This window comes from Terrapene carolina, unplaced genomic scaffold, assembly GCF_002925995.2.
Source record: "Terrapene carolina triunguis isolate 2854851 unplaced genomic scaffold, T_m_triunguis-2.0 Scaffold131, whole genome shotgun sequence".
NCBI classification, from domain to species: Eukaryota; Metazoa; Chordata; order Testudines; family Emydidae; genus Terrapene; species Terrapene triunguis.
Window position 1 is genome coordinate 11236033 of NW_020664482.1, and position 20943 is coordinate 11256975.

Genomic DNA, 20943 nt, shown 5'->3' on the forward strand with positions numbered 1-20943 from the left:
AGACACCCGGGGGGGCTGCACTGATACCCCTCCGCCACAGACACCCGGGGGGCTGCACTGATACCCCTCCGCCACAGACACCCGGGGGGCTGCAGCTATACCCCTCCGCCACAGACACCCGGGGGGGGGCTGCACTGATACCCCTCCGCCACAGACACCCGGGGGGCTGCAGCTATACCCTTCCGCCACAGACACTGGGGGGCCCTGCAGCTATACCCCTCCGCCACAGACACTGGGGGGGCTGCACTGATACCCCTCCACCACAGACACCCGGGGGGGGCCTGCACTGATACCCCTCCGCCACAGACACCGGGGGGGCTGCAGCTATCCCCCCCCCCCCAGACACCCGGGGGGGGGCCTGCACTGATACCCCTCCGCCTAGACACCCCGATACCTCTCTGCCACTAGGGTGACCAGACGTCCTGATAAAATTGGGACCGTCCCACTATCTAGGCGTTTGTCCCGATATATCGTGGTACTCCGCTTTTTTTTTTTTTTTTTTTGCCGGTGCCCCCCCTTGTGTCCCGATTTTTTCTTCCTCTCATCTGGTCACCCTATCTGCCACAGACCCCCCCCTTTCCCTGGGGGCCCTGCACCGGGATCCCTCCTCCACAGACATCCCCCCATCATCCAGGGAGTGGTGGGGGGGCTGCACTGGGACCCCTCCACCACAGGCACCCTCTCTCTGGCTGGGGGGGCACTACACTGCCCCCCCAACAGACACCTCCCTGCCAGTTGGAAAGCAGCAGCACTGAGACCCTTTACCAGCACAGAACCCTCCTACACACACAAATAGTCAGCAGGAAGCAGCATTTAAACCTGTTAAAAGGGCTCCTCTCTTAGGAATCCCCCTAATAGCCAGGGGGAAAAGCAGTTCTGGAGCACCCTCCCATCCAGACACTTCTCCATGGTCATACCCCAAGAAAGGTCAAGCAGCAGCCCCTGGAATCCCCCAACATGAGGAATCCTTGTAGGGTTCTCCCCAACCAGGAAGAGAGCAGCAGGGGCCTCTCCCCATGAGACTTCCCCACTGCCCCCATCAGGGATACAGCAACAGCACAGGGAACATCCACAGGGATCTCTCTCCTGGGGGATTCCCCCACCATCTTAACCAGTGCTGTGTAACAGTGCCAGATCATTCTACACTGTCATTGCTGCAACCAGGCACACACTGTTTATCCACACGCCCATTCTGCTTTGCATTACTGAGCTGTTTGCAGAGCACTCGGTAAACGTTAAGTGCCATATAAATGCTCCCTATTATTAATTATGTATTTGCACTGGGTAAACAATGTCCTCTCACTGCCTATTATGCTCCCTCTTAATATTTTACAGAAAACCATCGCTTCAACCAAATATTCTTTATTCGTGTACTATTAGTTCCTGCATTATTTTTATTTGATTTATATGGCACATAACTTGCAGTGCAAATTCATGTGCCTTTTGTTTGTTTCTCTGTAGTAGTATATTACTTTCGGGTTCTGTTACTATAGGGGCCTTATCCTGCTAGTTCATAGTCACATGGGCCCAAATCCTCAGATTTACACATGTATTCAACTTTAAGCACCTGAGTTGTTCCACTGGTCCCATGTGCCAAAGTGTGTGAAGGGTTGGGATCTTAAGGAGTCCCATTGATGGGCTAAGCAACTTGCAGAATTAGGTTTTAAAGGGACTGGGGAGGTGAGGGTGGAGGGGAATTCATTTTCATTGATAATTGTCAATATGTTAGGCCTGGATCCTGCGAGCTGCTCCATGCAAATTGACCCCTGTGCCTGCATAAAGCCTCTCTGAAGTTAATGGGGCTTCACATGCATACAGGTCCCCCATGCAGATTAGTTTGCAGGATCAGGGTCTTACTTTGGAGATTATTTTTCATATACAGAGAACATGTGCCCAAAGACTTGGTGAGAGGCACACATTTGATAAAGATGACACACACTGTAAATAAGAATGAACAGACATTTCTCCAAAGATGATCAAGTAGGAAACCGTTCAAATGTGGAAGAGTGTATTCTATTTGTTCTTTAATTATAGAGTTTGGGCTGATCCTGAACCACTGCAGCTGATGATAAAACTCTCATTAATTCTAATGAACCAGGAGTAGCCCACACTGGGCCTGCTTTTCCACTGCCTTGCACCTTGTGGAATCATTTACCCCCCTGCAAAATGGGTGAAAATCCTGCAAACACATGTGAGTAATTTTACCATGTGAGTTGTCCCAATGGATACAGTGGAATTACTCACATGAGTAAAGATATTCATGTTCAAGTTTGCAGGATCAGGCCCTGGGTTTGGGAATGTTTTATCATCACTTTACACAGATGTGAGTAACTACATAAAGGGAGGATTCAGTAGGAGCAGAGTTTGGCCAACATTGGGTGGGATTTTCAAAAACACCCAAACTGTCAGGCAGCGAAGACTCACACCCATTGTTCCATGGCATCAGGGGAAAAATTCAAAATGCTTTCAGCTGAGAAGGGAAGATTCAGAAGAAGGACATACTACAGAATTAAAAATATATATATTGCATGTACCTTATGCAATGTTTAGTACATTTTAATTTTATGTCCCAAAGAGCTGTAGTTCCTAATTAACAGAAGCTGTAACATAATCATAATGCAAACAATCTCTTATTATTAAATTAACATGAAGCATGTGACACACACATATACACACAGCTCTTGTTTCTTTCCTTTGATAACTGACTGAACAAATTGGCCCACCCTTCTCAGGGCATAGCATACTTGTCTAGCTCCACCCTTGCATAAAAGCTGATCATTTCCATCCAGAAACCATTCCAATGTTGTTAATATTTCTATGGTGCTCTAATTTATTTGCCATATTCAGTGCTCCAGGACCAGGAGTAAGATACACTGAAATAATGGTTAGCCCTTTCTCTGAACCTTATGAAATTGACTTAAAGGGACACTGTCAAATGGAAAACTAATCAGTTAACTCCTTCACCCTCCTCCCAAGAAAATGAGAGTTAAAAATAACATCAGGTACTACACCTGTCTCTGAATCCCCTGACACTTTGGGTGGTTTTACAACAGCATTTTGCTATGTTAAAAATGTTTTTTTTCTTCCCTGTTTCTATGCAAAATACTCACACAATCAACAAAGGAAACTGATTGGCCATACAGCAGAAATAGTGAAATTCACTCTACAAAAAGTGCTGTCAAATACACAGAGCAAACAAACTGAAAAGTATAGAGAGAATTCTCTCTCCCGCACGTCCCGCCATTTTCTGATCTGTACCACTCGTAGTGATCTTAATATTACAACAGCAGGTAAAGAAAACAGAGATAGAAGGGTGATTTTTAAGTTAATGGTGTCCCTTTAAAACAAACATGCGTCTGACAAAGTGGCATTCACCCACGAAAGCTTATGCTCCAATACATCTGTTAGTCTTAAAGGTGCCACAGGACTCTCTGTTCCTTTAAAACAAAACTCTTTACCATACCTTTTCATCTTGCTGATACTGTGATTCTTGAAAGTACATCAGGATTTTTCTCCTGAATAAGGCCTGATCCAGCAAATGTTTATGCACATGCTTATGCTTATGTGCATGCTTAACTTTAAGCACATAGTCTCAGCAAAGTCAACGGATTGAATCCTTTGAGTTTTACTGTTGAATTCAATTGGGCCAGAATTTACCCCAATGACACTACTCGTTTTATTCTTTTATTCTAAGTGTTTGCAGGATTGTGGGCTAAATCTTAACACAGTTACACTCTTCTCCTGGTAAGGAATGCAGTGGTTTGTATGTGGTTAAAGAAAAACATGAACATTTACAGATTTTTACAATATTTTGATGCAAGGATACTAGGCGGGTCAGGATGAGGGGAAACCAGCAGTTAAAAAAACAGAAAATATGACTCAATGCTCAGAAATACCCTGGTCACTTCTGGCTGACACATATTTCTGCCAAACAAATGAGTCTGTGACCTAGAGCATCCTAGGTACATGATTGTGTGTGACATTGTTCACTGGCTTTGCCACACACCAGTGTGGCTGGCTGACTTGGTTTGGTTTAGACTTGGTTTGGTTTAGACTCGCTGGGGCCCAGGGCAGAAAGCCAAAGTCCCACCATGTGGGGCAGAAGCCCGGGACCCTGAGCCCTACCACCCGGGCCTGAAGCTGAAGCCTGAGCAACTTAGCTTCATGGGGCCCCCTGTGGCATGAGGCCCCAGGCAATTCCCCTGCTTGCTACCTCCTAACGCCAGCCCTGGATTTCATATGCAGAAAAACATTTGTTGTGGCACAGGTGGGCCATGGTGTTTTTATAGCATCTTGAGGGGGCCTTAGAAAGAAAAAGGTTGAGAACCCCTGCTCTAGACCATCCCTGATGTGTTTGTCTAACCTGCTCTTAAAAACCTCCAATGATGGAGAATCCACAACTTCTCTAGGCAATTTATTCCAGTTAAAGCAGATCAATTATTTCAAAATTAAAATTTCAGATAAAAGAAATAGTCTATGTGAAGGTAATCAACATGCCAAGGCCCGATCCTGCAATCAGTTCTGCATGGGAGCAAAGATCTGTTCATAAAGATTAGAAAATCTGACCGGGCCTTAGGAAAGAAAACTCAGAGATCCAGACTTTTTCCAAGTTTTGGGGATAATCAGATTTGGGTATTTCATAATGATAGGAACCAGCTACAAAACTTGGGTCTGGGGAGTTTGGATCTGATGTTTTGGTCCACACCCTGTTGTACTAAAAGCACCCGTTACATCAGTTTTTAATAGGATTCTGAAAATGTGATTGTGTGACTAGATGCTTGGTTAAATCCAGCTTTTAATGTTATCTTAGTCAGTGTTATTATTTTGTGTGAACAAAGGTCTTGTGAAATACGGTAGGAAGTTAGGAGGGACTCTTTAACAGGGACTGGGTGGTCTCTGGAAACTGGCAGTTGGCTATTGCACCCTTTACTTGTAGGACACCAGTTCAAAACTTGCTCAGGTTGGTAATAAACAAAATTATGGCTCTTTGGCAACTTATGTGAAATGAGTTTGTGGTCTCAGTCTGGCTCCTGGTGGCCAAATAACCACAGTACAACTGCTAATCTCAACAGAGTAAGGAGTGTATGAACAGAAGTCCACTCCCTTTACCAACTAGCACAGGCTTGAGGTACAGCACTGTTACTTGAGCTCTGCAGCATGTGCTCTGTAAGATAGTCTTTATGGCGACGATTACAGACATTTCGCAAACATTTATTTTACTTGGGGCCAAGTGATTCACTCTCTGCTCAGGCAAAATTCCCGACTTCAAAAGGGCAGGGTAATAGAAAGTTTGTTCATACTGTGTGGGGAACATATTTCAGCTTAGTAATGATTTGCGCTGGAAAAGGGGGAAGGAATATTGAAGCTGATAACATTCAGTCCTAAGTAGTATTTGCTGGAGGATCTCAGCGCTGCTTGGAACTTAGAGAGTCAACATTGCTACCCACCAGCAGCCTGATTCTGCATTCCTTGTACAGCCAAAACTCCTACTGGACTGATTCTCCACTCCATGACACTGGTGTAACAGAGTGGAGAATCAAGTCTTTCACCCTCCTTTGCGTGTGCAAGGAAAACAGTATCAGGGCACAGGAGGACATATTTCTAGCAGTTAAAATTATAAAAACATAATGCACAATTTAAATTGATAACTTTAAAAAAATGTTACATGCCTAAATGTTAGAAACCTTCCTGTACTCATTTCATGCTGAATTAATTCTGCTTCCATGATGATGCATTAATAAACAGATCTGAAACCTTAGTAAGGTGTGACCCCCCCCCACACACACTCCCCTTTTGTAACCTTGGAAAACAGCCTCTACATTGACCGTCAGCCCAGTTACCATCTATCCACAACTAATAAAAAGGATAATTGCCCAAAGTAGTAGCTGAGACCTCTGCAGTACTATAAAGGGATTCTTTGGTACTATTTCCCTTTCCACAGAAAGGACCATTTTACATGTTAGAGGGAGCTTGTCTAATAGTTAGAGTACTGGAACTCCTGACTGTGACCTCGGACAAGAATCATAACCTTTTGGTGCCACAGTTTACCCATCTGCAAAATGGGTCCAGTAATACTTACATACAGGGGTAGCTAATACAGGAGAGTTGTGATGCTTTGTTGCAAAAGCCTTTGAGCTGCTTAGAGGCAAGGCACTGCAGAAATGCAGTATCCCATTTTACCATTGCATAAGCAAAAACGATGTGGCAAGCAATTACTGGTAGCGTTCAGAAGTCCATTCACTCTCCAGCCCTCCCTCTGACATTGGTTTAAAGCTGGTTGAGTGTGCTATAGAAGGGCTTTTGTCCTAGCTCTGTAGTTGTTTGACTTCTTTGTAAGATTTATTAAGTGAAGGATTTAGTCTGTGTAACTTTCCTCTTCCCTTTTTTTTTTTTTTGGAGTAAGTCATTGAGAAGGTTTTATAAAGTGTGCTTTGACTTTCAGTTAAACAAAGTGAAATCCTGGCTGCATTGAAGTCAATGGGAGTTTTGCTATTGGCTGACTAGGAGGCTGGGATTTCATCCACACTCTTTATCTGAAGCATTATCTTACTGAAGTAAATATTTAAGCCCTTTTTTTTCCAACATGTAATATGTGCTTGCCAAATAGCGATGGCGCTAATGTCAGGGCAGCCTATTTTGGTGAATTCTTCCTGATATTTGTTGTATGGATTTGACTATGTCATCATTTGCAAACCTGTAGTTTGTGTTGTAACAAGCCGTACTATGAACCAGCTTGATGTTCTTATCAATAGATCCTAGATAGACCAAAAACCTTAAATCTAGTTCTAAACCTCTTCAAACTTCAGTGCATTTCAGAGTCAAATACCCAGATCTGAATCCACCCCATTCATGATGTGCTTCTTTAGGCCAACATTTTATGAGACCAGTTTTATGAGACCAGCAGCTCTGGATCCGTTCCTTGCAGTCTTAGCCCCTCTCCACTGAATAACTTTTAAAAATGAAAAAAAAACAACCCCAAAGTGATCAAAATTGTAGTCATAAATGAAACCCTAGGACTGAAGAAACGAGATAAACATGCAGGAACAAACGTTGCAAAAGACGCTTGCTAACAGACAACAGGAGTTGCACCAATCTGTGGGGGGGGGAAGGGGAGAATTTTCTCCCATTGTCTAAAACTGGAACACGGCATGGTAGAACAGCTGCAACAATTTCACAAGGAGTCAGAGAGAATCAGTAATGCCACAGCAATTCCATACTTTCACCCGCAGCTGGGTGGTCATTTAATCAGCTTTCCACCATCCTATACAATTAAAAGGCAGGCCAAGATTCTATGTTTGTGCTGCCTGTAGGACTCTAACTTAGGTTTTCCATTACCCCAGTGCAGTCGGGGGTGTCCCCAAATACTGTAAGGGGCAGAGCCGTTAGCAGCAGCAGGACCAGAATTAGGTTTTGGAGTGTCCTGCTGCTGAATGGGGATGGGTAGGCAGCTTGCTCTGGTGAAGATGATTTCTATGCAATTAGTTTTGCTCAGCTCTTGCCCCAAGACAAGGAGATTTCCACAAGCGTCCTAGGTGCCAGTAAAGCAAGCATTGTTTTTAGCTGTAGTTTTGGCTTAAGATACCAAGGGAGTTTAGCTTAGCTCTTTGCTATGACAGCACTTGAAGTGCCTGCTACAGGCCAGGCAATGTGTTTTAAACATTCTGTCACCCTGACATATGGGCAGTATGAGATCATTACAGTCGGATACGGACGTGACTTCTCCAGCACGCTTTCTCCCTTCTACAAGGTGTGTGACCTCAAGGGACTACATTTTCTGCCACTTAATCTCAAAGGAAGGAGTCAATAAAAAGGTCCACAGAATGACTGGGAGAAGCAAGTGAATTAAACTGAAGCTGAATGCATGACACCAATTATAAGCTGCCTCTAGCTAGAAAAATGTATGTAACACAAACTAACTAATCATACGGGAGCTCTTATAAAGAGGTGGCTAATGAGGGCCAGATCATGCAACATACTAAGTGTCCTCCATCCTTCTTGACTTCACTGAGATTTGGGGACACTCAGCACTACAGAGGATCAGGCCCAAGCCCATTGATTCACTGCGGTCTTTCCTCAGTGGTAGGGGAGTTTCCATTCATTGGGATTGAATCAGTGCAGTTTACTTCCCTCTTTACTAACAGATTGTGCAAGTTCCTGCCCAGTCTGGGGATCCAGAATTTCCATATAATGCATCTGTGACACTGAGTTCAGCAGTTAAAGAGCATCAAGTGACTGAAAATCTGATTGTGTCCTCATGAGCAGAAACCACTGCACATGGGGGCCCTGGGGAAAAAAAATGAATGAGGTTTGAGAACAAATGAATACAGTAGAAAATGGGATCACTTTTGGGGCCAATTCAGACACACCCATACACGAGCTGCTGGACCAGCAGCTGGAGCTACACGCATAGCCAAATTCAGTGCAGACTTTCAATACTACCCTGATACAAAATGGACTAAACCCAGCACGCCTGGTGAAATCACAATTGATTGCAGTGGAAAACCTGCAGGGACTTCAATGGGTGTAGCTCAGCACGAGGGTGGGCCTGAGATTTTTTTATATAAAATGCTAAAAGCTGAAGAAGGGAACTTTCATCCTGAAAGCAAGTGTTTTAAAACATACTACCACAGAAACTCAGGCGTTCAAGCTAACAGCCCACTTTGGCATAAATGGGATGTGGATGGTGCCAGAGGGTGACATTCTGGCTCCTCTGAAGTCAATTGGCATTTTGCCATTGACTTCGCTAGGGCTAGGATTTCACTGGTCCCAGAGTCTTTAACGTGGGAACTTGTTTTTCTCTTTGGCCCACCAGACCAAAGATCAGATGACACCTTGCAAGATGTACCTGTTGTACCAGCCTCTCAGTGGCAGTGGTGAGGGGAGCAAGTAACTGCTTAAAGATTTATCTGGAGAGGATGAAGGAGTTGAAGAAAACAGGGATGGGAAATGCTCTTTGGCGAGGCCTTATTTTCCTTTGCCCAGATTTACATTTATATCCCCCACAGGAACATACTTTATAATTTTATTGAAATTATGATTTAGGTAGAGACATTGTCCACCAGATTTTTAAACAGGTGCAGTTAATAAATGCAAATAAATAAAAATGCACGTACATAAGAAGTGTGTGCGAAGCCAACACATCACTAAAGTAGGAACCATGACCGTTTCCAATGGCAAGTGACCACGTTCCGGAACAGCACATGGGCTGCTGCACACAGAGAGGCAGTGTCACTGAACTGTTTATGGAAGGCATCTTGGTTCAAACAGAGGACACTGTCAGCATCACGGAACACAAGCAGCGGGCTATGGCCCACAGCCAGGCTTAAACAGCGTTCTCTCCCTTTGATAGTGCTCCGGAGCTTCTAAATCAAAGACCCGTTTCAGACTAAATGATTTTTGTTACACACAGTTTCTGACTTACTGAGGAATGTTATTTCAAACAGTGACAGGCCCAAGTTGCAATGCTTGGGTCTGTATAGCCAAATTTTGCAAAGGCCAAGGGAGACGTGACCTGGATTTTGGAAACTTTAACAGAACCTTCCTTCAGGGACCCTTGTACAACTGAGATATAAGAATACAATGGGCCAAATTCTGCCCTCATTTACATCTCAGCCACATCACTTTATGGCTATGGAGTAAGTTAGAAGGAGAAAGAAAATATAGACTAAGATATATTCTCTCTTTCCTATCTGTAACAATACACATCTGTAAGGGTCAAATTAAAGTGAAATGTCTCCGCTGTGGAGTAATTTTGATATTTTATTTTGAATCAGTTTCTATACCAGCAGATTCACTGTTTGATAGGATTCAAACGCTTTTTGTAAAAGCACCACACTAGCTCTATGTCTCAGCCAGCTCAGCTGGGCAACTGGATAGAAATGCAGGACTTGACTGCAACCCAAAACAAACTATTACAAGATAGACAGTCCATGTAAGCAGAGATAACTTCTGCATGGATAAATACTAGGGCTGTCAAGTGATTAAAAAAATTAATTGTGATTAATCGCTCTGTTAATCAATAATAGAATACCATTTATTTAAATAATTTTGGATGTTTTCTACATTTTCAAATATATTGATTTCAATTACGACACAGAATACAAAATGCACAGTGCTCACTTTACATTTATTTCTGATTACAAATATTTGCACTGTAAAAAACAAAAGAAATAGTATTTTTCAGTTCACCTAATACAAGTACTGTAGTGCAATCTCTTTATCATGAAAGTTGAACTTACAAATGTAGAATTATGTACAATAAATAACTGCATTCAAAAATAAAACAATGTAAAACATTAGAGCCTACAAGTCAACTCAGTCCTATTTCTTGTTCAGTCAATCGCTCAGACAAACAAATGTGTTTACTTTTGCAGGAGATAATGCTGCCTGCTTCTTGTTCACAATGTCACGTGAAAGTGAGAACAGGCATTTGCATGGCAGTGTTGTAACTGGCATCGCAAGATATTTACATGCCAGATGTACTAAATATTCATATGTCCCTTCATGCTTCAACCACCATTCCAGAGGACATGTGTCCATGCTGATGATGGGTTCTGCTCAATAGCGATCCAAAGCAGTTCAGACTGACGCATGTTCATTTTCATCCTCTGAGTCAGATGCCACCAGCAGAAGGTTGATTTTCTTTTTTGGTGGTTCGGGTTCTGTAGTTTCTGCATCGGAGTGTTGCTCTTTTAAGACTTCTGAAAGCATCTCCACACCTCGTCCCTCTCAGATTTTGGAAGGCACTTCAGATTCTTAAACCTTGGGTCGAGTGCTGTAGCTATCTTTAGAAATCTCACATTGGTACCTTCTTTGCGTTTTGTCAAATCTGCAGCGATAGTGTTCTTAAAAACGAACAAAATGTGCTGAGTCATCATCCGAGACTGCTATAACATGAAATATATGGCAGAATGCGGGTAAAAGAGAGCCAGAGACATACAATTCTCCCCCAAGGAGTTCAGTCATAAATTTAATTAATATTTTTTTTTAAATGAGCATTATCAGCATAGAAGCACATCCTCTGGAACAGTGGCAGAAGCATGAAGGGGCATTCAAATGTTTAGCATATCTGGCACATAAATACCTTGTACTGCCGGCTACAACAGTTCCATGCAAACACCTGTTCTCACTTTCTGGTGACATTGTAAATAAGAAATGGGCAGCATTATCTCCTATAAATGTAAACAAACTTGTTTGTCTTAGCGATTGGCTGAACAAGTAGTAGTACTGAGTGGACTTGTAGGCTTTAAAGTTTTGCATTGTTTTGTTTTTGAGTGCAGTTATGTAACAAAAAAACGACATTTGTAAGTTACACTTTCACGACAAAGAGATTGCACTACAATACTTGTATGAGGTGAATTGAAAAATACTATTTCTTTTGTTTTTAACAGTGCAAATATTTGTAATCAGAAATAAATATAAAGTGAGCACTGTACACTCTATTCTGTGTTGTAATAGAAATCAATATATTTGAAAATGTAGAAAAACATCCAAAAATATTTAATAAATTTCAATTGGTATTCTATTGTTTAACAGTGCGATTAAAACTGTGATTTATCATGATTAATTTTTCTGAGTTAATCACATGAGTTAACTGCGATCAATCGACAGCCCTAATAAATACATGAATAATACAATACTTAGGGGCTGGTCTACACTGGGGGGGGGGCGGAATCGATCCAAGATACGCAACTTCAGCTACACGAATAGCGTAGCTGAAGTCGAAGTATCTTGGATCGAATTACCTGGGGTCCAGACGGCGCGGGATCGACGGCCGCGGCTCCCCCGTCGACTGCGCTACCGCCGCTCGCTCTGGTGGAGTTCCGGAGTCGACGGTGAGCGTGTTCGGGGATCGATATATCGCGTCTTAACGAGACGCGATATATCGATCCCGGATAAATCGATTGCTACCCGCCAATACGGCGGGTAGTGAAGACGTACCCTTAGAGTTCATTTTTGCATGTGAGGCTGCTCCAGTCCTGGAGCTAATGGAGCTGTGCAGTAAGGCTCTACTCTAAGCCCAGTGAAGTCAATGAAAAGACTAGATAAGTTCATGGAGGATAGGTCCATCAGTAGCTATTAGCCAGGATGGGCAGGGATGGTGTCCCTAGCTTCTGTTTGCCAGAAGCTGGGAATGGGCAACAGGGGATGGATCACTTCATGATTCCCTGTTCTGTTCATTCCCTCTAAGGCACCTGGCATTGGCCACTGTCGGAAGACAGGGTACTGGGGAAGATGGACCGTTGGTCTGACCCAATATGTCCGTTCTTATGTTCCCATTGACTTCAAAGGGTTTTAGATCAGGCCCAATCTCTACACCATGCTTTGATGGCACAGTGATATGTGTTATAGCAGGGATTGGCAACCTTTGGCACGCGGCCCGCCAGGGAAAGCCACTAGCAGGCCGGGACGGTTTGTTTACCTGCAGCGTCTGCAGGTTTGGCCGATCGCAGCTCCCACTGGCTGCAGTTCACCGTCCCAGGCCAATGGGGGATGTGGGAAGGGCAGCCAGCACATCCCTCAGCCTGCCAGTGGGAGCCGCGATCGGCTAAACCTGCGCACACAGCAAGTAAACAAACTGGCCCAGCCCACCAGGGGCTTTCCCTGGCGGGCCACGTGCCAAAGGTTGCCGATCCCTGTGCTATAGAAAAACGTTATATTAGACAACCAAGTATAGTAGCTGAGAATTAGACATAAGGGGGGAAAAGGTTGCTTGGACTAATAGTTTCCCCTCCATTCCAACAACATACAACTTTTTTTTTTTTTTTTTAAATTTAAAGACCAGGAAACTAAACACCATGTTTCCAGCATATAACTTGGGCTGAATATTTTTATTGAACTCCCTGACTGTACAAACTAGCACAAATTTCAACCTCAGCAGCATGACTGATAGCACTATAACAAAGGTTAAACTGACTGATAAGTGACCGACGAAACTTGCCAGTGATTGGAAGTTAACTCTTTGTCCTCTGGGTTTTCATCACAGAATAGGGGTCATCTTGTTATTGGGGAAATGATTCACAAACAAACTCTGCTTCTCTATCCAGCTTCTACTTATAGCTGAAATCTGCAGTGTGGTTGCAGCTGTGTTGGTCCCAGGATGTTAGAGAGACAAGGTGGGTGAGGTAATATCTTTTATTGGACCAACTTCTGTTGGTGCGAGAGACAAGCTCTTCTTCAGGTCTGGAAAACGAACTCAAAATTAGCTGAAGTGAAAGACTTGGGAAGCTCCTAGTGGACAGGTGTAGATAACATACCCCGCCACGCTGCTTATATTGTTTTGTTGGCAGTATAGTCCCAGAGGAATGTAGCCTGATCCAATTGGCAAAATTCTTATTCACTTCAGTGGGACCTGAATTCAGGCCCCACTGTTTATGCTTAACTGCATTTTCACTGATGCATAATAAAATCACGAGCATTCATTCAAATTAAGTACAAGACTCCTAGGTTTGATAGCAGAGTAGCTTCTGTGTTAAAGAATTAAGGACACAGTAACAAATGCCATTGGGATTAGGGTGGGATATGGGAACCTGGAGATGTTTAGGTTCAGGATCAGTCTTCTGTTGGTGACAAGGTTTGATCAACTTGCATATGCCAGACCTGAACCTCGCTGTCTCCGTCTGCCTGCGTCCTGAGAGGAGGTCCCAGTTTTCTGGGACTTGTTGAGCTGCCAGTGGAGAAGCAAAGTGGGTGAAATGCCCCAACAACAACTATGTGGGTGGAACCAGACAATCAGTAGGCTCTCAAATTAACTCACACAGGAAAATAATAAAAGACAAAAACATCAAAGGTGAGTGAACACTTTTCACAAAATGATCACTCTGTATCTGACCTATCAGTCCTCATTCTCAAAAAAACAAACAAACAAAAAAAAACCTACACACTTTCAGAAGATGAGCCTGAGAGCTTAAATTCATTACTTGCTAGATACTAAAAATCATGGTGTGATGTTATTGACATGAACTGTGACCATATAGATCATTGTTGCAACCAAGATCCTATAGTTGCACCAAATCTTGCACAAACGAAGTCAAGTAAGGGGTCTATGGAAAGGTTGTAATTTGCTGGTTATGATTATACTGTCTGTATGTGTGTATCATTTTTGTATTTGAAGTTATGAATATTGGCTATGTACTTGTATCTCAATGTGTTTGATTCTAAGTAGCAACAGTGAAGCATTTGGTCAGCTTTTTGAGAAAGGACTATTCTGAGTAACTGCCCAATCAAGAAGCACTTAACTGACAATGGACTTTGGCAGACGCCAATCCACATCTGAGCTTTCCTGGGAACGTTCAAACTAACATGTAAACAATGGTGTCGGCCTGCAAAAAGCTGAATCATTCACGGACATGTGACTTGCTCAGGTGGCTACAAACTCCATCTTGTTGCTGTGATTTTGCACAGAAGAACAAAGGGGTTTCCACCCACAAGATAGAGAATATAAAAGACCCTGGAAGCCTCTCCATTTTGTTTTCAGATGGCTCAAGAGATGGCCTCTCCACCCCAAAAAGATGCCTGAAAGAAACTGGGACAAAGGACTGTAACTACGGGGGTGTGAGTGATTGCTGGACCCAGGTCATAAACCAGAACATTAGTCTGAAAAGGATTGGGCCCAGACTAGGAAGGGGCCTAGTCTGTGAAAGCTTATTGGAACGTCTCTGAGGGTGAGATTTACCTGTATTCAGTTTCCTGCTGTATTAGGCTTAGACTTGCGTGTTTTGTTTTATTTTGCTTGGTTACTTACTTTGTTCTGTCTGTTATTAATTGGAACCACTTAAATCCTACTTTTTATACTTAATAAAATCACTTTTGCTTATTAATTAACCCAGAGTAAGTAAGTAATACCTGGGGGAGCAAACAGCTGTGCATATCTATCAGTGTTATAGAGGGCGGACAATTTATGAGTTTACCTTGTATAAACTTTATACAGAGTAAAACAGATTCATTTGGGGTTTGGATCCCATTGGGAGCTGGGTGTTGGAGACAGGAGCACTTCTTAAGCTGTTTTCAGTTTAGTCTGCAGCTTTGGGGGCATGGTTCAGACCCTGGGTCTGTTGCACCCCTGCGATCTCCTGGCCCCCTCTTCCTATGCCTGGATGTTGTTAATGGGCCACTTCACCTTGAATGGTCCCTTGAAATATGTATTAACTAATTATGCTATACAACCTGTTCCATCTTGTATTTAGTGGTGACACCCTGAATAAGTCTATGGCTACATTACAGCTTAAGTTGACATAAGTTATGTCACATGGGGTGTGAATTAGCCACTCCCGAGCGACATTACTTATGCCAACTTAAGAGCCAGTGTGGACTGTGCTATGTCGGCAGGAGAAGCTCAGGAGGGTGGTTAATTCACACCTACCGCCTCTCACGGGAGGGTGGGGGGGAGGGAAGAAGGGCTGGAGTAATTAAGCTGACGGGAGAGAGCTCTCCCATCGGCTTAGAGTGGTTACACAGAGAGCTTACAGCAGCTGCGCTAGTGTAAGCTCTCTAGTGTAGCCATAGCCTTAGTTTCCCAGACCTGAAAAAGAGTTCTGTGCAGCTGGTCCAATAGAAGATGTTACCTCACCCACCTTGTCTCTCGAATATCCTGGGACCAACATAGCTGTAACACTGCATGCTACAGCATGGGAAGCAGGTGCTAGCCACTCTTCTGGACCATCTGGGGATGAACTCTCAACACACAGGATTCTTGTTAGCTTGGTGCTTTGCCACATGGCCACACCAGCTCTTAGCTCTGATTATGAAAATGAGTTGTGTCCTTTGGGATGCTGTCCACATGGAAAAAAGCAGCTGTTTCATTGTAAACGAGGCCACCTATGCCATTTTCACTGACAAGGGGGACAAATTTCATCCCTAATACGACTTTGCTGACGTCGGGGATGAATTTGGCCCCGTTTGTACAATGGGTTGTTCCACTGAAACAGGATTTAATGAAAATGTAAATCCATCGGCTGAATGTTGTATCCCCTTAGAGGGTGAGCTGTTCAAACTGCAGCTGTTCAAAACAAGAATACAGCAATTGGCTGTTACTATGGTGAAAGCTCAGATAATCAATTCATGTTGCAACATATACAATACACTGAACATCAGATAGTGGTATTTTACAGAAAGGGGAGAATATGGGAAAACGCAGTGAATCAGAAGATAAGTTTATACTAGCCTTCAAAACAAAAGACAAAACAAAAAGTCCAATGGCAGACACTCAGTCCACAAGTTTCTAGCACTGTACTGAAGTCCACAAGTTCCTAGCACTGCATTAAAAAGCATAACCGCCTTCTTTGAATGAATTTCCGAGATAACAGAGATTAGCCTTTGAGACTGCAGAACTGTTCTGAATACAAAGTTTGAGGGGGGGGGGAATCAACACCAACTTTTTCAAGTACGATTGTAGATTAGGCGAGCTGTGTGAACTGAGGGAAATGTACTGCTGCTAAATATGTACCATACGTCTGCCAGAGTGTGATTTACTTTATTAGCATGGAATGCCTTAACCACTAAAACATTTAGTTTTCATAGACTGAGGCTTAATGTATCTGCCCCAGCAAAACATTTCAGAACACAGAAGGCCCGTACATATTTGAATGATTTCAGAAATGAGCAGTAAAAATGATCTGATTTCCTGTTCTATACACCTGTGTCCTCCAGCCTCCTATTCTATTTTGAAAATGAAAAGGTTCTTTGTAAAAATAACTGAAAAGATAATCACCACAAGAGCTTAGCACCCTCTGCTGGTCCCTGTTCACAATGCAGGAGAAGTGTTGTCCATAAACAACTATTAATGCTGGTTGAATTTCATGGAGTTGTTCTGCAGCCGAGTGGTATGATCTTGTAAGTCTATTTTGCCCCGACTTACAAAGAAATGCTTTTATCTTTTTTTACTTAAGTAGTAGCATCCGGCTTAAAACCTGGTATGTTCCTCATCACCTACTCAAAGCACAAGCATGAGAATGACTCCATAGCCTAGTGGTTAGAGCACTGAGCCAGGATGAGAGAGACTCAGGCTACAGTTCCCACGCTCCAATGATTCTTTCATTATTTATCCACAGTACAACAGCTTCAGAGACTGAGGGACTGCTTACCTCAGAATACCCCATCTCCCAGTGGTTAGAGCACTCACCTGAGACGTGGCAGATCCCTGTTCAAATCCCTTCTCGCCCTAGGTAGAGGGGAGACTTGAACTGGGGATCTCACATAAGTACCTTAACCCATGGGCTAAAAGTTATGAGGGAAGTCCACCTCCCCCTGCCCCCCAGCTGTTTTGTGAAGTTCATCTATTAGGCACACTTCTGAGTTAGGTGGCCAAACGTCCATCTACCGCTGATTTGTGAATCATTCTGGGGCTTAGGCAGGAGATAGGCATCTGGACACTACAGAGAGGCAGAAACATAGGCGCCTATGGAACATTTACTGTAAAACCTTAGGTGCTGACAGAGTTTAGGTGCCTACAGGATTTCAGCTGGAGTTTTGTGGATTGCAGTGGTCTCGAAACGAAGACTCTGACACCTAAAACAGAGACTTCGGCACCTAATTCCTTTTGAGCTTTGAGCCCATGGTGCCTAAGTGTGGATTTAAGAACATAAAGGGAGCCATTTTTGAAAATTGTTATTACAGAAGATAACATATTCAATGGATTGTGTTGAAAAGAGAGAGATCCCACATACTGTATATCTTTTTTAAGCTAGGGCTCAGTCCCTGTGTAACTGAATGTTAGTATAATTTTACACAAATCACATACAAAATTTGCCTGTAGGATTTCAAGACTACACTACTAACAACATTTCCTGCTTTACAATTAGTGAGTCTGGTAATCAGACTGGGGACAGCAAAAATGCTTTTTCATTGTCTGTGTTACTATCCCCTCAATATATGTTCCATTCTATGCATCCGAAGAAGTGGGCTGTAGCCCACGAAAGCTTATGCTCAAATACATTTGTTAGTCTCTAAGGTGCCACAAGTACTCCTGTTCTTTTTGTGTTACTAAGCTTTTCCTTCTTAACAGCAGTGAGTGTACTGGCTTGACTTTACATCTATGTGCTCTTCCCTGTCATCCTGGCGTTAATGCCCACTGACAAATGAAATTGAGGAGGAACAGGCGGGAGCTGGCAATGGATCAGAGAGGGGAACCCCTTCCCCTCCCCACCTATTTAAATCTGTTAGCTTTGAAATATTCAGAGTGCTTTACAAGGGGCAGGATTTTACTGGTACCTGTTTCAGTTAGTGAGTCCCTCAGCAGACCATACATACACTATGGCACTTTCTGTAGCACGGGAGACGTAGTCTACCATAAACTCCATTAACTTAATGGAAAAGTCAGTGGGATGTAAGAGGAGGAGGAACTGAAAACCAGCTGCAGAGGTCTAATAAATAAATGAGTAATTCTAATAAACAATTCTTCTCAGAGGCCAGTCACAATGCACAGTAACAGTAAAGGAATCACAAAAGCTGATTTTTGGAAACAGTTTGGTGTTGGTATCCTATTGATTACTTTGGAGGTTGATGTTCTTTACTTATCCATGAACAGGTACATATCACAGGGGCAGTGTAAGCTTCCTCACACTGTCCTGCCACTAAGATTTAATGCTGACCTGAAGAGATCACCTGAGGGCTAAGAGAGTAGATTACCCTTCATGCCCATGCAGACCTTTAGGTCTCATCATTGCTGGCCATTTCAATAAAGGGGGTTTTCCTTTTTTTTTTTAAAATATAGATAACTGCCCACTGGGAACTGGAAGGAAAGCAGCATCTCATTTCATACAAGCCAACAAACAGCGACAGGTCTTGGGCACTGAGCAACACAGGATACTTTTTGGTTTTGATTTTTGTTTTGGAAGAAGGAGTTCTTTAATTTCATTTCGAAATTCATGTTATCTACACACACAACGAGGGAAAGGAACTAGATGTAAAGAATACAGAAAGAAAAGCATCTCCTAAGTTGATGTTATTGTACTTAGCCCTTGCTGTATTTAATGTTAAATTTGAAAATTACATTGATTTATAAACCTCATTATCACCACCAAATATACCTTCTTTTTATGTTTCATTGAAAAGAAATGCTCCAAAAAATAAAAAAAAAATCAGAACTTGTCTTTTGGAAAAGTAAATGCAATGAAGTCTGAGGGCTGTGTGGATCTCAGAGAGAATATTATTCAGAGAGTTCTGTTGCTTTCCTATTTTGTTATTTATTTGTATTTTTATCTCTTTTTTTAAACTACCAGAAATATTTGACTGAAAATAGGATGTGCTTTCTGCTTCATCTTACTTCAGCTCCTTTTTTCTTGCTCAGCGTCAGAGTGCTGATTGTTACATCCCAACTAGTACAGTAACTCCTCACTTAACGTTGTAGTTATGTTCCTGAAAAATGCGACTTTAAGCGAAACGATGTTAAGCGAATCCAATTTCCCCATAAGAATTAATGTAAATTAGAGGATTAGGTTCCAGGGAAATTTTTTTCACCAGACAAAAGATTTTACATATATATATACATATACATATACATATACACATATACACACATACATACATACACACACACACACACACACACACACTATAAGTTTTAAACAAACAATTTAATACTGGTACACAGTGATGATGATTGTGAAGCTTGATTGAGGTGGAGGAGTCAGAGGGTGGGATATTTCCCTTACTGCTAAATGATGAACTAGTAATTGGCTGAGCTCTCAAGGGTTAACTCTCTCACTCTACAAGGCAGCAGGAATGGAGGGAGATATGCACATTTCCCCTTTAAGTACACTGCCTTGTTAATTAGATCAGCTTGCTGAGACCGCAGCTGCTGTAAGCTCCCTCCGTCCTGAGCCCTGGTGTGTCCCCCCTGCTCTATGAAAGATGGGGTAAGCGGGGAGCAGGGGGGAGGGGGACACCCTGACATTAGCCCCCCTCTTCCTTCCATCTTCCCCCTCCCCCCACAGCAAGCAGGAGTCTCAGGGAGCAGCTCCAAGGCAGAGGGCAGGAGCAGCACATGGCAGTGGGGGGAGGGACAGCTGCAACTGCTAGCCTGCTGGGCAGCTGCTGCGCAGGGAACTCAGGGGAGCGGGGAGCTGATATGGGGGGTGCCGTTCCACCCTGGTTACAAGCCCCCCACCAGCTAGCTTGCTCTTCCTGCAAGCAGTAGACAAAGCAGGCAGCTGCCAAACAACGTTAGAAGGGAGCATTACACAACTTTAAACGAGCATGTTCCCTAATTGATCAGCAACGTAACAACGTTAACCGGGACGACTTTAAGTGAGGAGTTACTGTACTGTATCTGAATGAGGACTGTCTCCGGGAAATGCTCCATGCTCAGACCTCCCCATGGATTTAAATGGAAATGCCACTCAAAGGGGGGCGGGGTTCTGAGTGCAGGGGCGGTGAGGCTCAGCGGGAGGGTCCGGGTCTGAGGGAGTCTGGATGCACAGGGGTTGGGAGGATGGGGGAGCAGCTCCCTGTACAGAGATCCCTCCCTCTGCGGCTGAGGGGCAATGGGTGCAGGAAGCACGGGGGTGGGAGGTGTTTGCAGAGCTTCTTGCAGCCAAAGGAGAAATCTGGGGGATGGATCTGACCTGGCCCCAGATGCCATGCAGGTGAAGAAGTAACCCCGTCCTCTCCAGCCCTGCTGGTACTAGCCGCTGAGCTCGGCACAGGGTAGGAGCCACCAGTCAGGTCTTCCCCAGTCCCGTCTCCTACCCCACAGTGATTTACCTCTCTGCCGGCTGCCCTGGGCACCCGAAACATACTGCTGGGGAGGGTCACATGACCGCTCTTGTGACTTCCCTTTGCTTCCCTGTCTGAAAGTCATTTTTCTGTCGGAATCAAAGAAATCTGCAGAGGACATAAATTCTGTGCATGTGCAGTGGTACAGGATTCCCCCAGGAGTAGGGTGGCTTTGGATCATATTGTTAGTCCTCAGAAGAGAGCATACAAACTTAGTGAAATCTATCAAAA

At 43.5% G+C, this 20943-nt stretch overlaps 1 protein-coding gene across 1 annotated transcript in view; it reads right to left on the reverse strand.

Moving 5' to 3' along the window:
• Window positions 1-20943, reverse strand: part of RNF128 (ring finger protein 128) — a 68189-nt gene that overhangs the window by 46588 nt on the left and 658 nt on the right. The gene's annotated exons all lie outside the window — the stretch shown is intronic.